The following is a 13,600-nucleotide window of genomic DNA, read 5'->3' as shown; positions in this document are numbered from 1 at the left end:
CAAAGCGTAGAAGAGGTGACGAGAAAAAGGTGTAAACTTTTTCTCTCAGAACTGCGCGAAAACTTGTATTCCGGCTCAAAACAACGGAATACATCGTTTTAGATCGAAACTAGCAAGATTAACGAGCATCGATTTTACAAGTCGTCGAAGAGTAGACGAGAGAAAGGTGTAAACTTTTTCTCTCAGAACTGCGCGGAAACTTGTATTCCGGCTCAAATAATTGAGATACATCGCTTTAGATCGAAACTATCAAGATTCACGAGCATCGATTTTACATGTCGTCGAAGAGAACGAGAGAAAGGTGTAAACTTTTTCTCTCAGAACTGCGTGAAGACTTGTATTCCGGCTCAAAACAACGGGATACATTGTTTTAGAGCGAAACTATCAAGATTCACGAGCATCGATTTTACAAGTCGTCGAAGAGTAGACGAGAGAAAGGTGTAAACTTTTTCTCTCAGAGCTGCGCGAAAACTCGTATTCCGGCTCAAAACAACGGGATTCATTGTTTTAGAGCGAAACTATCAATATTCACGAGCATCGATTTTACAAGTCGTCGAAGAGTACACGAGAGAAAGGTGTAAACTTTTTCTTTCAGAACTGCGCGAAAACTTGTATTCCGGCTCAAATCATTGAGATACATCGTTTTAGATCAAAACTAGCAAGATTCACGAGCATCGATTTTACATGTCGTAGAAGAGAACGAGGGAAAGGTGTAAACTTTTTCTCTCAGAACTGCGCAAAAACTTGTATTGCGGCTCAAAACAACGGGATACATCGTTTTAGATCAAGACAAGCAAAATTCGCGAGCATCAATTTTACAAGTCGTCGAAGAGTAGACGAGAGAAAGGTGTAAACTTTTTCTCTCAGAACTGCGCGAAAACTTGTATTCCGGCTCAAAACAACGGGATACATCGTTTTAGATCGAAACTAGCAAAATTCACGTGCATCGATTTCACAAGTCGTCGAAGAGTAGACGAGAGAAACGTGTAAACTTTTTCTCTCGAGACTGCGAGAAAACTTGTATTTCGGCTCAAAACAACGGGATACATCGTTTTAGATCGAAACTAGCAAGATTCACGAGCATCGATTTTACAAGTCGTCGAAGAGTAGACGAGAAAAAGGTGTAAACTTTTTCTCTCAGAACTGCGCGAAAACTTGTATTCCGGCTCAAAACAATGGAATACATCGTTTTAGATCGAAACTAGCAAGATTAACGAGCATCGATTTTACAAGTTGTCGAAGAGTAGACGAGAGAAAGGTGTAAACGTTTTCTCTCAGAACTGCGCGAAAACTTGTATTCCGGCTCAAAACAACGGGATACATCGATTTAGATCGAAACTATCAAGATTCACGAGCATCGATTTTACAAGTCGTCACAGAATAGACGAGAGAAAGGTGTAAATTTTTCTCTCAGAACTGCGCGAGAACTTGTATTCCGGCTCAAAAGAACGGAATACATCGTTTTAGATTGAAACTAGCAAGATTAACGAGCATCGATTTTACAAGTCGTCGAAGAGTAGACGAGAGAAAGGTGTAAACTTTTTCTCTCAGAACTGCGCGAAAACTTGTATTCCAGCTCAAAACAACGGGATACATCGTTTTAGATCGAAACTAGCAAAATTCACGAGCATCAAATTTAAAAGTCGTCGAAGAGTAGACGAGAGAAAGGTGTAAACTTTTTCTCTCAGAACTGCGCGAAAACTTGTATTCCGGCTCAAAACAACGGGATACATCGTTTTAAATCGAAAGTAGCAAAATTCACGAGCATCGATTTAACAAGTCGTCGAAGAGTAGACGAGAGAAAGCTGTAAACTTTTTCTCTCAGAACTGCGCGAAAACTTGTATTCCGGCTCAAATAATTGAGATACATCGCTTTAGATCGAAACTAGCAAGATTCACGAGCCTCGATTTTACATGTCGTCGAAGAGAACGAGAGAAAGGTGTAAACTTTTTCTCTCAGAACTGCGCAAAAATTTGTATTCCGGCTCAAAACAACGGAATACATCGTTTTAGATCGAAACTAGCAAGATTCACGAGCATCGATTTTACAAGTTGTCGAAGAGTAGACGAGAGAAAGGTGTAAACGTTTTCTCTCAGAACTGCGTGAAGACTTGTATTCCGGCTCAAAACAACGGGATACATCGTTTTAGATCGAAACTAGCAAGATTAACGAGCATCGATTTTACAAGTCGACGAAGAGTAGACGAGAGAAAGGTGTAAACTTTTTCTCTCAGAACTGTGCGAAAACTTGTATTCCGGCTCAAAACAACGGGATACATCGTTTTAGATCGAAACTAGCACAGTTAACGAGCATCGATTTTACAAGTCGTCGAAGAGTAGACGAGAGATAGGTGTAAACTTTTTCTCTCAGAACTGCGCGAAAACTTGTATTCCGGCTCAAAACAACGGAATACATCATTTTAGATCGAAACTAGCAAGATTCACGAGCATCGATTTAACAAGTCGCCGAAGAGTAGACGAGAGAAAGGTGTAATTTTTTTCTCTCAGAACTGCGCGAAAACTTGTATTCTGGCTCAAATAATTGAGATACATCGCTTTAGATCGAAACTGGCAAGATTCACGAGCATTGATTTTACATGTCGTCGAAGAGAACGAGAGAAAGGTGTAAACTTTTTCTCTCAGAACTGCGCAAAAATTTGTATTCCGGCTCAAAACAACGGGATACATCGTTTTAGATCGAAACTAGCAAGATTCACGAGCATCGATTTTACAAGTTGTCGAATAGTAGACGAGAGAAAGGTGCAAACGTTTTCTCTCAGAACTGCGTGAAGACTTGTATTCCGGCTCAAAACAACGGGATACATCGTTTTGGAGCGAAACTATCAAGATTCACGAGCATCGATTTTACAAGGCGACGAAGAGTAGACGAGAGAAAGGTGTAAATTTTTCTCTCAGAACAGCGCGAAAACTTGTATTCCGGCTCAAAACAACGGAATACATCGTTTTAGATCGAAACTAGCAAGATTCACGAGCATCGATTTTACAAGTCGTCGAAGAGTAGGCGAGAGAAAGGTGTAATCTTTTTCTCTCAGAACTGCGCGAAAACTTGTATTCCGGCTCAAAACAACGGGATACATCGTTTTAGATTGAAACTAGCAAGATTCACGAGCATCGAATTTACAAAGCGTAGAAGAGGTGACGAGAAAAAGGTGTAAACTTTTTCTCTCAGAACTGCGCGAAAACTTGTATTCCGGCTCAAAACAACGGAATACATCGTTTTAGATCGAAACTAGCAAGATTAACGAGCATCGATTTTACAAGTCGTCGAAGAGTAGACGAGAGAAAGGTGTAAACTTTTTCTCTCAGAACTGCGCGAAAACTTGTATTCCGGCTCAAAACAACGGGATACATCGATTTAGATCGAAACTATCAAGATTCACGAGCATCGATTTTACAAGTCGTCACAGAATAGACGAGAGAAAGGTGTAAATTTTTCTCTCAGAACTGCGCGAGAACTTGTATTCCGGCTCAAAAGAACGGAATACATCGTTTTAGATTGAAACTAGCAAGATTAACGAGCATCGATTTTACAAGTCGTCGAAGAGTAGACGAGAGAAAGGTGTAAACTTTTTCTCTCAGAACTGCGCGAAAACTTGTATTCCAGCTCAAAACAACGGGATACATCGTTTTAGATCGAAACTAGCAAAATTCACGAGCATCAAATTTAAAAGTCGTCGAAGAGTAGACGAGAGAAAGGTGTAAACTTTTTCTCTCAGAACTGCGCGAAAACTTGTATTCCGGCTCAAAACAACGGGATACATCGTTTTAAATCGAAAGTAGCAAAATTCACGAGCATCGATTTAACAAGTCGTCGAAGAGTAGACGAGAGAAAGCTGTAAACTTTTTCTCTCAGAACTGCGCGAAAACTTGTATTCCGGCTCAAATAATTGAGATACATCGCTTTAGATCGAAACTAGCAAGATTCACGAGCCTCGATTTTACATGTCGTCGAAGAGAACGAGAGAAAGGTGTAAACTTTTTCTCTCAGAACTGCGCAAAAATTTGTATTCCGGCTCAAAACAACGGAATACATCGTTTTAGATCGAAACTAGCAAGATTCACGAGCATCGATTTTACAAGTTGTCGAAGAGTAGACGAGAGAAAGGTGTAAACGTTTTCTCTCAGAACTGCGTGAAGACTTGTATTCCGGCTCAAAACAACGGGATACATCGTTTTAGATCGAAACTAGCAAGATTAACGAGCATCGATTTTACAAGTCGACGAAGAGTAGACGAGAGAAAGGTGTAAACTTTTTCTCTCAGAACTGTGCGAAAACTTGTATTCCGGCTCAAAACAACGGGATACATCGTTTTAGATCGAAACTAGCACAGTTAACGAGCATCGATTTTACAAGTCGTCGAAGAGTAGACGAGAGATAGGTGTAAACTTTTTCTCTCAGAACTGCGCGAAAACTTGTATTCCGGCTCAAAACAACGGAATACATCATTTTAGATCGAAACTAGCAAGATTCACGAGCATCGATTTAACAAGTCGCCGAAGAGTAGACGAGAGAAAGGTGTAATTTTTTTCTCTCAGAACTGCGCGAAAACTTGTATTCTGGCTCAAATAATTGAGATACATCGCTTTAGATCGAAACTGGCAAGATTCACGAGCATTGATTTTACATGTCGTCGAAGAGAACGAGAGAAAGGTGTAAACTTTTTCTCTCAGAACTGCGCAAAAATTTGTATTCCGGCTCAAAACAACGGGATACATCGTTTTAGATCGAAACTAGCAAGATTCACGAGCATCGATTTTACAAGTTGTCGAATAGTAGACGAGAGAAAGGTGCAAACGTTTTCTCTCAGAACTGCGTGAAGACTTGTATTCCGGCTCAAAACAACGGGATACATCGTTTTGGAGCGAAACTATCAAGATTCACGAGCATCGATTTTACAAGGCGACGAAGAGTAGACGAGAGAAAGGTGTAAATTTTTCTCTCAGAACAGCGCGAAAACTTGTATTCCGGCTCAAAACAACGGAATACATCGTTTTAGATCGAAACTAGCAAGATTCACGAGCATCGATTTTACAAGTCGTCGAAGAGTAGGCGAGAGAAAGGTGTAATCTTTTTCTCTCAGAACTGCGCGAAAACTTGTATTCCGGCTCAAAACAACGGGATACATCGTTTTAGATTGAAACTAGCAAGATTCACGAGCATCGAATTTACAAAGCGTAGAAGAGGTGACGAGAAAAAGGTGTAAACTTTTTCTCTCAGAACTGCGCGAAAACTTGTATTCCGGCTCAAAACAACGGAATACATCGTTTTAGATCGAAACTAGCAAGATTAACGAGCATCGATTTTACAAGTCGTCGAAGAGTAGACGAGAGAAAGGTGTAAACTTTTTCTCTCAGAACTGCGCGAAAACTTGTATTCCGGCTCAAAACAACGGGATACATCGTTTTAGATCGAAAGTAGCAAAATTCACGAGCATCGATTTAACAAGTCGTCGAAGAGTAGACGAGAGAAAGGTGTAAACTTTTTCTCTCAGAACTGCGCGGAAACTTGTATTCCGGCTCAAATAATTGAGATACATCGCTTTAGATCGAAACTATCAAGATTCACGAGCATCGATTTTACATGTCGTCGAAGAGAACGAGAGAAAGGTGTAAACTTTTTCTCTCAGAACTGCGTGAAGACTTGTATTCCGGCTCAAAAGAACGGAATACATCGTTTTAGATTGAAACTAGCAAGATTAACGAGCATCGATTTTACAAGTCGTCGAAGAGTAGACGAGAGAAAGGTGTAAACTTTTTCTCTCAGAACTGCGCGAAAACTTGTATTCCAGCTCAAAACAACGGGATACATCGTTTTAGATCGAAACTAGCAAAATTCACGAGCATCAAATTTAAAAGTCGTCGAAGAGTAGACGAGAGAAAGGTGTAAACTTTTTCTCTCAGAACTGCGCGAAAACTTGTATTCCGGCTCAAAACAACGGGATACATCGTTTTAAATCGAAAGTAGCAAAATTCACGAGCATCGATTTAACAAGTCGTCGAAGAGTAGACGAGAGAAAGCTGTAAACTTTTTCTCTCAGAACTGCGCGAAAACTTGTATTCCGGCTCAAATAATTGAGATACATCGCTTTAGATCGAAACTAGCAAGATTCACGAGCCTCGATTTTACATGTCGTCGAAGAGAACGAGAGAAAGGTGTAAACTTTTTCTCTCAGAACTGCGCAAAAATTTGTATTCCGGCTCAAAACAACGGAATACATCGTTTTAGATCGAAACTAGCAAGATTCACGAGCATCGATTTTACAAGTTGTCGAAGAGTAGACGAGAGAAAGGTGTAAACGTTTTCTCTCAGAACTGCGTGAAGACTTGTATTCCGGCTCAAAACAACGGGATACATCGTTTTCGATCGAAACTAGCAAGATTAACGAGCATCGATTTTACAAGTCGACGAAGAGTAGACGAGAGAAAGGTGTAAACTTTTTCTCTCAGAACTGTGCGAAAACTTGTATTCCGGCTCAAAACAACGGGATACATCGTTTTAGATCGAAACTAGCACAGTTAACGAGCATCGATTTTACAAGTCGTCGAAGAGTAGACGAGAGATAGGTGTAAACTTTTTCTCTCAGAACTGCGCGAAAACTTGTATTCCGGCTCAAAACAACGGAATACATCATTTTAGATCGAAACTAGCAAGATTCACGAGCATCGATTTAACAAGTCGCCGAAGAGTAGACGAGAGAAAGGTGTAATTTTTTTCTCTCAGAACTGCGCGAAAACTTGTATTCTGGCTCAAATAATTGAGATACATCGCTTTAGATCGAAACTGGCAAGATTCACGAGCATTGATTTTACATGTCGTCGAAGAGAACGAGAGAAAGGTGTAAACTTTTTCTCTCAGAACTGCGCAAAAATTTGTATTCCGGCTCAAAACAACGGGATACATCGTTTTAGATCGAAACTAGCAAGATTCACGAGCATCGATTTTACAAGTTGTCGAATAGTAGACGAGAGAAAGGTGTAAACGTTTTCTCTCAGAACTGCGTGAAGACTTGTATTCCGGCTCAAAACAACGGGATACATCGTTTTGGAGCGAAACTATCAAGATTCACGAGCATCGATTTTACAAGGCGACGAAGAGTAGACGAGAGAAAGGTGTAAATTTTTCTCTCAGAACAGCGCGAAAACTTGTATTCCGGCTCAAAACAACGGAATACATCGTTTTAGATCGAAACTAGCAAGATTCACGAGCATCGATTTTACAAGTCGTCGAAGAGTAGGCGAGAGAAAGGTGTAATCTTTTTCTCTCAGAACTGCGCGAAAACTTGTATTCCGGCTCAAAACAACGGGATACATCGTTTTAGATTGAAACTAGCAAGATTCACGAGCATCGAATTTACAAAGCGTAGAAGAGGTGACGAGAAAAAGGTGTAAACTTTTTCTCTCAGAACTGCGCGAAAACTTGTATTCCGGCTCAAAACAACGGAATACATCGTTTTAGATCGAAACTAGCAAGATTAACGAGCATCGATTTTACAAGTCGTCGAAGAGTAGACGAGAGAAAGGTGTAAACTTTTTCTCTCAGAACTGCGCGAAAACTTGTATTCCGGCTCAAAACAACGGGATACATCGTTTTAGATCGAAAGTAGCAAAATTCACGAGCATCGATTTAACAAGTCGTCGAAGAGTAGACGAGAGAAAGGTGTAAACGTTTTCTCTCAGAACTGCGCGGAAACTTGTATTCCGGCTCAAATAATTGAGATACATCGCTTTAGATCGAAACTATCAAGATTCACGAGCATCGATTTTACATGTCGTCGAAGAGAACGAGAGAAAGGTGTAAACTTTTTCTCTCAGAACTGCGTGAAGACTTGTATTCCGGCTCAAAACAACGGGATACATTGTTTTAGAGCGAAACTATCAAGATTCACGAGCATCGATTTTACAAGTCGTCGAAGAGTAGACGAGAGAAAGGTGTAAACTTTTTCTCTCAGAGCTGCGCGAAAACTCGTATTCCGGCTCAAAACAACGGGATTCATTGTTTTAGAGCGAAACTATCAATATTCACGAGCATCGATTTTACAAGTCGTCGAAGAGTACACGAGAGAAAGGTGTAAACTTTTTCTCTCAGAACTGCGCGAAAACTTGTATTCCGGCTCAAATCATTGAGATACATCGTTTTAGATCAAAACTAGCAAGATTCACGAGCATCGATTTTACATGTCGTAGAAGAGAACGAGGGAAAGGTGTAAACTTTTTCTCTCAGAACTGCGCAAAAACTTGTATTGCGGCTCAAAACAACGGGATACATCGTTTTAGATCAAGACAAGCAAAATTCGCGAGCATCAATTTTACAAGTCGTCGAAGAGTAGACGAGAGAAAGGTGTAAACTTTTTCTCTCAGAACTGCGCGAAAACTTGTATTCCGGCTCAAAACAACGGGATACATCGTTTTAGATCGAAACTAGCAAAATTCACGTGCATCGATTTCACAAGTCGTCGAAGAGCAGACGAGAGAAACGTGTAAACTTTTTCTCTCGGGACTGCGAGAAAACTTGTATTTCGGCTCAAAACAACGGGATACATCGTTTTAGATCGAAACTAGCAAGATTAACGAGCATCGATTTTACAAGTTGTCGAAGAGTAGACGAGAGAAAGGTGTAAACGTTTTCTCTCAGAACTGCGCGAAAACTTGTATTCCGGCTCAAAACAACGGGATACATCGATTTAGATCGAAACTATCAAGATTCACGAGCATCGATTTTACAAGTCGTCACAGAATAGACGAGAGAAAGGTGTAAATTTTTCTCTCAGAACTGCGCGAGAACTTGTATTCCGGCTCAAAAGAACGGAATACATCGTTTTAGATTGAAACTAGCAAGATTAACGAGCATCGATTTTACAAGTCGTCGAAGAGTAGACGAGAGAAAGGTGTAAACTTTTTCTCTCAGAACTGCGCGAAAACTTGTATTCCAGCTCAAAACAACGGGATACATCGTTTTAGATCGAAACTAGCAAAATTCACGAGCATCAAATTTAAAAGTCGTCGAAGAGTAGACGAGAGAAAGGTGTAAACTTTTTCTCTCAGAACTGCGCGAAAACTTGTATTCCGGCTCAAAACAACGGGATACATCGTTTTAAATCGAAAGTAGCAAAATTCACGAGCATCGATTTAACAAGTCGTCGAAGAGTAGACGAGAGAAAGCTGTAAACTTTTTCTCTCAGAACTGCGCGAAAACTTGTATTCCGGCTCAAATAATTGAGATACATCGCTTTAGATCGAAACTAGCAAGATTCACGAGCCTCGATTTTACATGTCGTCGAAGAGAACGAGAGAAAGGTGTAAACTTTTTCTCTCAGAACTGCGCAAAAATTTGTATTCCGGCTCAAAACAACGGAATACATCGTTTTAGATCGAAACTAGCAAGATTCACGAGCATCGATTTTACAAGTTGTCGAAGAGTAGACGAGAGAAAGGTGTAAACGTTTTCTCTCAGAACTGCGTGAAGACTTGTATTCCGGCTCAAAACAACGGGATACATCGTTTTAGATCGAAACTAGCAAGATTAACGAGCATCGATTTTACAAGTCGACGAAGAGTAGACGAGAGAAAGGTGTAAACTTTTTCTCTCAGAACTGTGCGAAAACTTGTATTCCGGCTCAAAACAACGGGATACATCGTTTTAGATCGAAACTAGCACAGTTAACGAGCATCGATTTTACAAGTCGTCGAAGAGTAGACGAGAGATAGGTGTAAACTTTTTCTCTCAGAACTGCGCGAAAACTTGTATTCCGGCTCTACACAACGGGATACATCGTTTTAGATCGAAACTAGCAAGATTCACGAGCAACGATTTTACAAGTCGTCGCAGAGTAGACGAGAGAAAGGTGTAAATTTTTCTCTCAGAACTGCGCGAAAACTTGTATTCTGGCTCAAAACAACGAAACACATTGTTTTAGATCGAAACTATTAAGATTCACGAGCATCGATTTTACAAGTCGTCGAAGAGTAGACGAGAGAAAGGTGTAAACGTTTTCTCTCAGAACTGCGCGAAAAATTGTATTCCGGCTCAAAACAACGGGATACATCGTTTTAGATCGAAAGTCGCAAAATTCACGAGCATCGATTTAACAAGTCGTCGAAGAGTAGACGAGAGAAAGGTGTAAACTTTTTCTCTCAGAACTGCGCGAAAGCTCGTATTCCGGCTCAAAACAACGGGGTAAATTGTTTTAGAGCGAAACTATCAAAATTCACGAGCATCGATTTTACAAGTCGTCGAAGAGTAGACGAGAGAAAGGTGTAAACTTTTTCCCTCAGAACTGCGCGAAAAATTGTATTCCGGCTCAAAACAACGGGATACATCGTTTTAGATTGAAACTAGCAAGATTCACGAGCATCGATTTTACAAGTCGTCGCAGAGTAGACGAGAGAAAGGTGTAAACTTTTTCTCTCAGAACTGCGCGAAAACTTGTATTCCGGCTCAAAACAACGTGATACATCGTTTTAGATCGAAACTATCAAGATTCACGAGCATCAATTTTACAAGTCGTTGAAGAGTAGACGAGAGAAAGGTGTAAACTTTTTCTCTCAGATCTGCGCGAAAACTTGTATTCCGGCTCAAAACAACGGGATACATCGTTTTAGATCGAAAGTAGCAAAATTCACGAGCATCGATTTAACAAGTCGTCGAAGAGTAGACGAGAGAAAGGTGTAAACTTTTTCTCTCAGAACTGCGCGAAAACTTGTATTCCAGCTCATAACAACGGGATACATCGTTTTAGATCGAAACTAGCAAAATTCACGAGCATCAATTTTAAAAGTCGTCGAAGAGTAGACGAGAGAAAGGTGTAAACTTTTTTCCTCAGAACTGCGCGAAAACTTGTATTCCGGCTCAAAACAACGGGATACATTGTTTTAGGTCGAAAGTAGCAAAATTCACGAGCATCGATTTAACAAGTCGTCGAAGAGTAGACGAGAGAAAGGTGTAAACTTTTTCTCTCAGATCTGCGCAAAAAATAGTATTCCGGCTCAAAACAACGGGATACATCGTTTTAGATCGAAAGTAGCAAAATTCACGAGCATCGATTTAACAAGTCGTCGAAGAGTAGACGAGAGAAAGGTGTAAACTTTTTCTCTCAGAACTGCGCGAAAACTTGTATTCCAGCTCAAAACAACGGGATACATCGTTTTAGATCGAAACTAGCAAAATTCACGAGCATCAATTTTAAAAGTCGTCGAAGAGTAGACGAGAGAAAGGTGTAAACTTTTTTCCTCAGAACTGCGCGAAAACTTGTATTCCGGCTCAAAACAACGGGATACATTGTTTTAGGTCGAAAGTAGCAAAATTCACGAGCATCGATTTAACAAGTCGTCGAAGAGTAGACGAGAGAAAGGTGTAAACTTTTTCTCTCAGAACTGCGCGAATACTTGTATTCCGGCTCAAATAATTGAGATACATCGCTTTAGATCGAAACTAGCAAGATTCACGAGCATCGATTTTACAAGTTGTCGAAGAGTAGACGAGAGAAAGGTGTAAACGTTTTCTCTCAGAACTGCGTGAAGACTTGTATTCCGGCTCAAAACAACGGGATACATCGTTTTAGATCGAAACTAGCAAGATTAACGAGCATAGACTTTACAAGTCGACGAAGAGTAGACGAGAGAAAGGTGTAAACTTTTTCTCTCAGAACTGCGCGAAAACTTGTATTCCGGCAAAAAAGAACGAGATACATCGTTTTAGATCGAAACTAGCACAATTAACGAGCATCGATTTTACAAGTCGTCGAAGAGTAGACGAGAGAAAGGTGTAAACTTTTTCTCTCAGAACTGCGCGAAAACTTGTATTCCAGCTCAAAACAACGGGATACATCGTTTTAGATCGAAACTATCAAGATTCACGAGCATCAATTTTACAAGTCGTTGAAGAGTAGACGAGAGAAAGGTGTAAACGTTTTCTCTCAGAACTGCGCGAAAACTTGTATTCCGGCTCAAAACAACGGGATACATTGTTTTAGAGCGAAACTATCAAGATTCACGAGCATCGATTTTAGAAGTCGTCGAAGTGTAGACGAGAGAAAGGTGTAAACTTTTTCTCTCAGAACTGCGCGAAAACTTGTATTCCGGCTCAAAACAACGGGATACATCGTTTTAGATTGAAACTAGCAAGATTAACGAGCATCGATTTTACAAGTCGACGAAGAGTAGACGAGAGAAAGGTGTAAATTTTTTCTCTCAGAACTGCGCGAAAACTTGTATTCCGGCTCAAAACAACGGGATACATTGTTTTAGAGCGAAACTATCAAGATTCACGAGCATCGATTTTAGAAGTCGTCGAAGTGTAGACGAGAGAAAGGTGTAAACTTTTTCTCTCAGAACTGCGCGAAAACTTGTATTCCGGCTCAAAACAACGGGATACATCGTTTTAGATCGAAACTAGCAAGATTAACGAGCATAGACTTTACAAGTCGACGAAGAGTAGACGAGAGAAAGGTGTAAACTTTTTCTCTCAGAACTGCGCGAAAACTTGTATTCCGGCAAAAAAGAACGAGATACATCGTTTTAGATCGAAACTAGCACAATTAACGAGCATCGATTTTACAAGTCGTCGAAGAGTAGACGAGAGAAAGGTGTAAACTTTTTCTCTCAGAACTGCGCGAAAACTTGTATTCCAGCTCAAAACAACGGGATACATCGTTTTAGATCGAAACTATCAAGATTCACGAGCATCAATTTTACAAGTCGTTGAAGAGTAGACGAGAGAAAGGTGTAAACGTTTTCTCTCAGAACTGCGCGAAAACTTGTATTCCGGCTCAAAACAACGGGATACATTGTTTTAGAGCGAAACTATCAAGATTCACGAGCATCGATTTTAGAAGTCGTCGAAGTGTAGACGAGAGAAAGGTGTAAACTTTTTCTCTCAGAACTGCGCGAAAACTTGTATTCCGGCTCAAAACAACGGGATACATCGTTTTAGATTGAAACTAGCAAGATTAACGAGCATCGATTTTACAAGTCGTCGAAGAGTAGACGAGAGAAAGGTGTAAACTTTTTCTCTCAGAACTGCGCGAAAACTTGTATTCCGGCTCAAAACAACGGGATACATCGTTTTAGATCGAAACTAGCAAGATTAACGAGCATAGACTTTACAAGTCGACGAAGAGTAGACGAGAGAAAGGTGTAAACTTTTTCTCTCAGAACTGCGCGAAAACTTGTATTCCAGCTCAAAACAACGGGATACATCGTTTTAGATCGAAACTATCAAGATTCACGAGCATCAATTTTACAAGTCGTTGAAGAGTAGACGAGAGAAAGGTGTAAACGTTTTCTCTCAGAACTGCGCGAAAACTTGTATTCCGGCTCAAAACAACGGGATACATTGTTTTAGAGCGAAACTATCAAGATTCACGAGCATCGATTTTAGAAGTCGTCGAAGTGTAGACGAGAGAAAGGTGTAAACTTTTTCTCTCAGAACTGCGCGAAAACTTGTATTCCGGCTCAAAACAACGGGATACATCGTTTTAGATTGAAACTAGCAAGATTAACGAGCATCGATTTTACAAGTCGACGAAGAGTAGACGAGAGAAAGGTGTAAATTTTTCTCTCAGAACTGCGCAAAAACTTGTAT

The sequence above is a fragment of the Amblyomma americanum genome, chromosome 1 (genome assembly GCF_052857255.1).
Source record: "Amblyomma americanum isolate KBUSLIRL-KWMA chromosome 1, ASM5285725v1, whole genome shotgun sequence".
In the NCBI taxonomy this organism is placed as follows: Eukaryota; Metazoa; Arthropoda; class Arachnida; order Ixodida; family Ixodidae; genus Amblyomma; species Amblyomma americanum.
Note: the sequence above shows the minus strand (reverse complement) of the source record.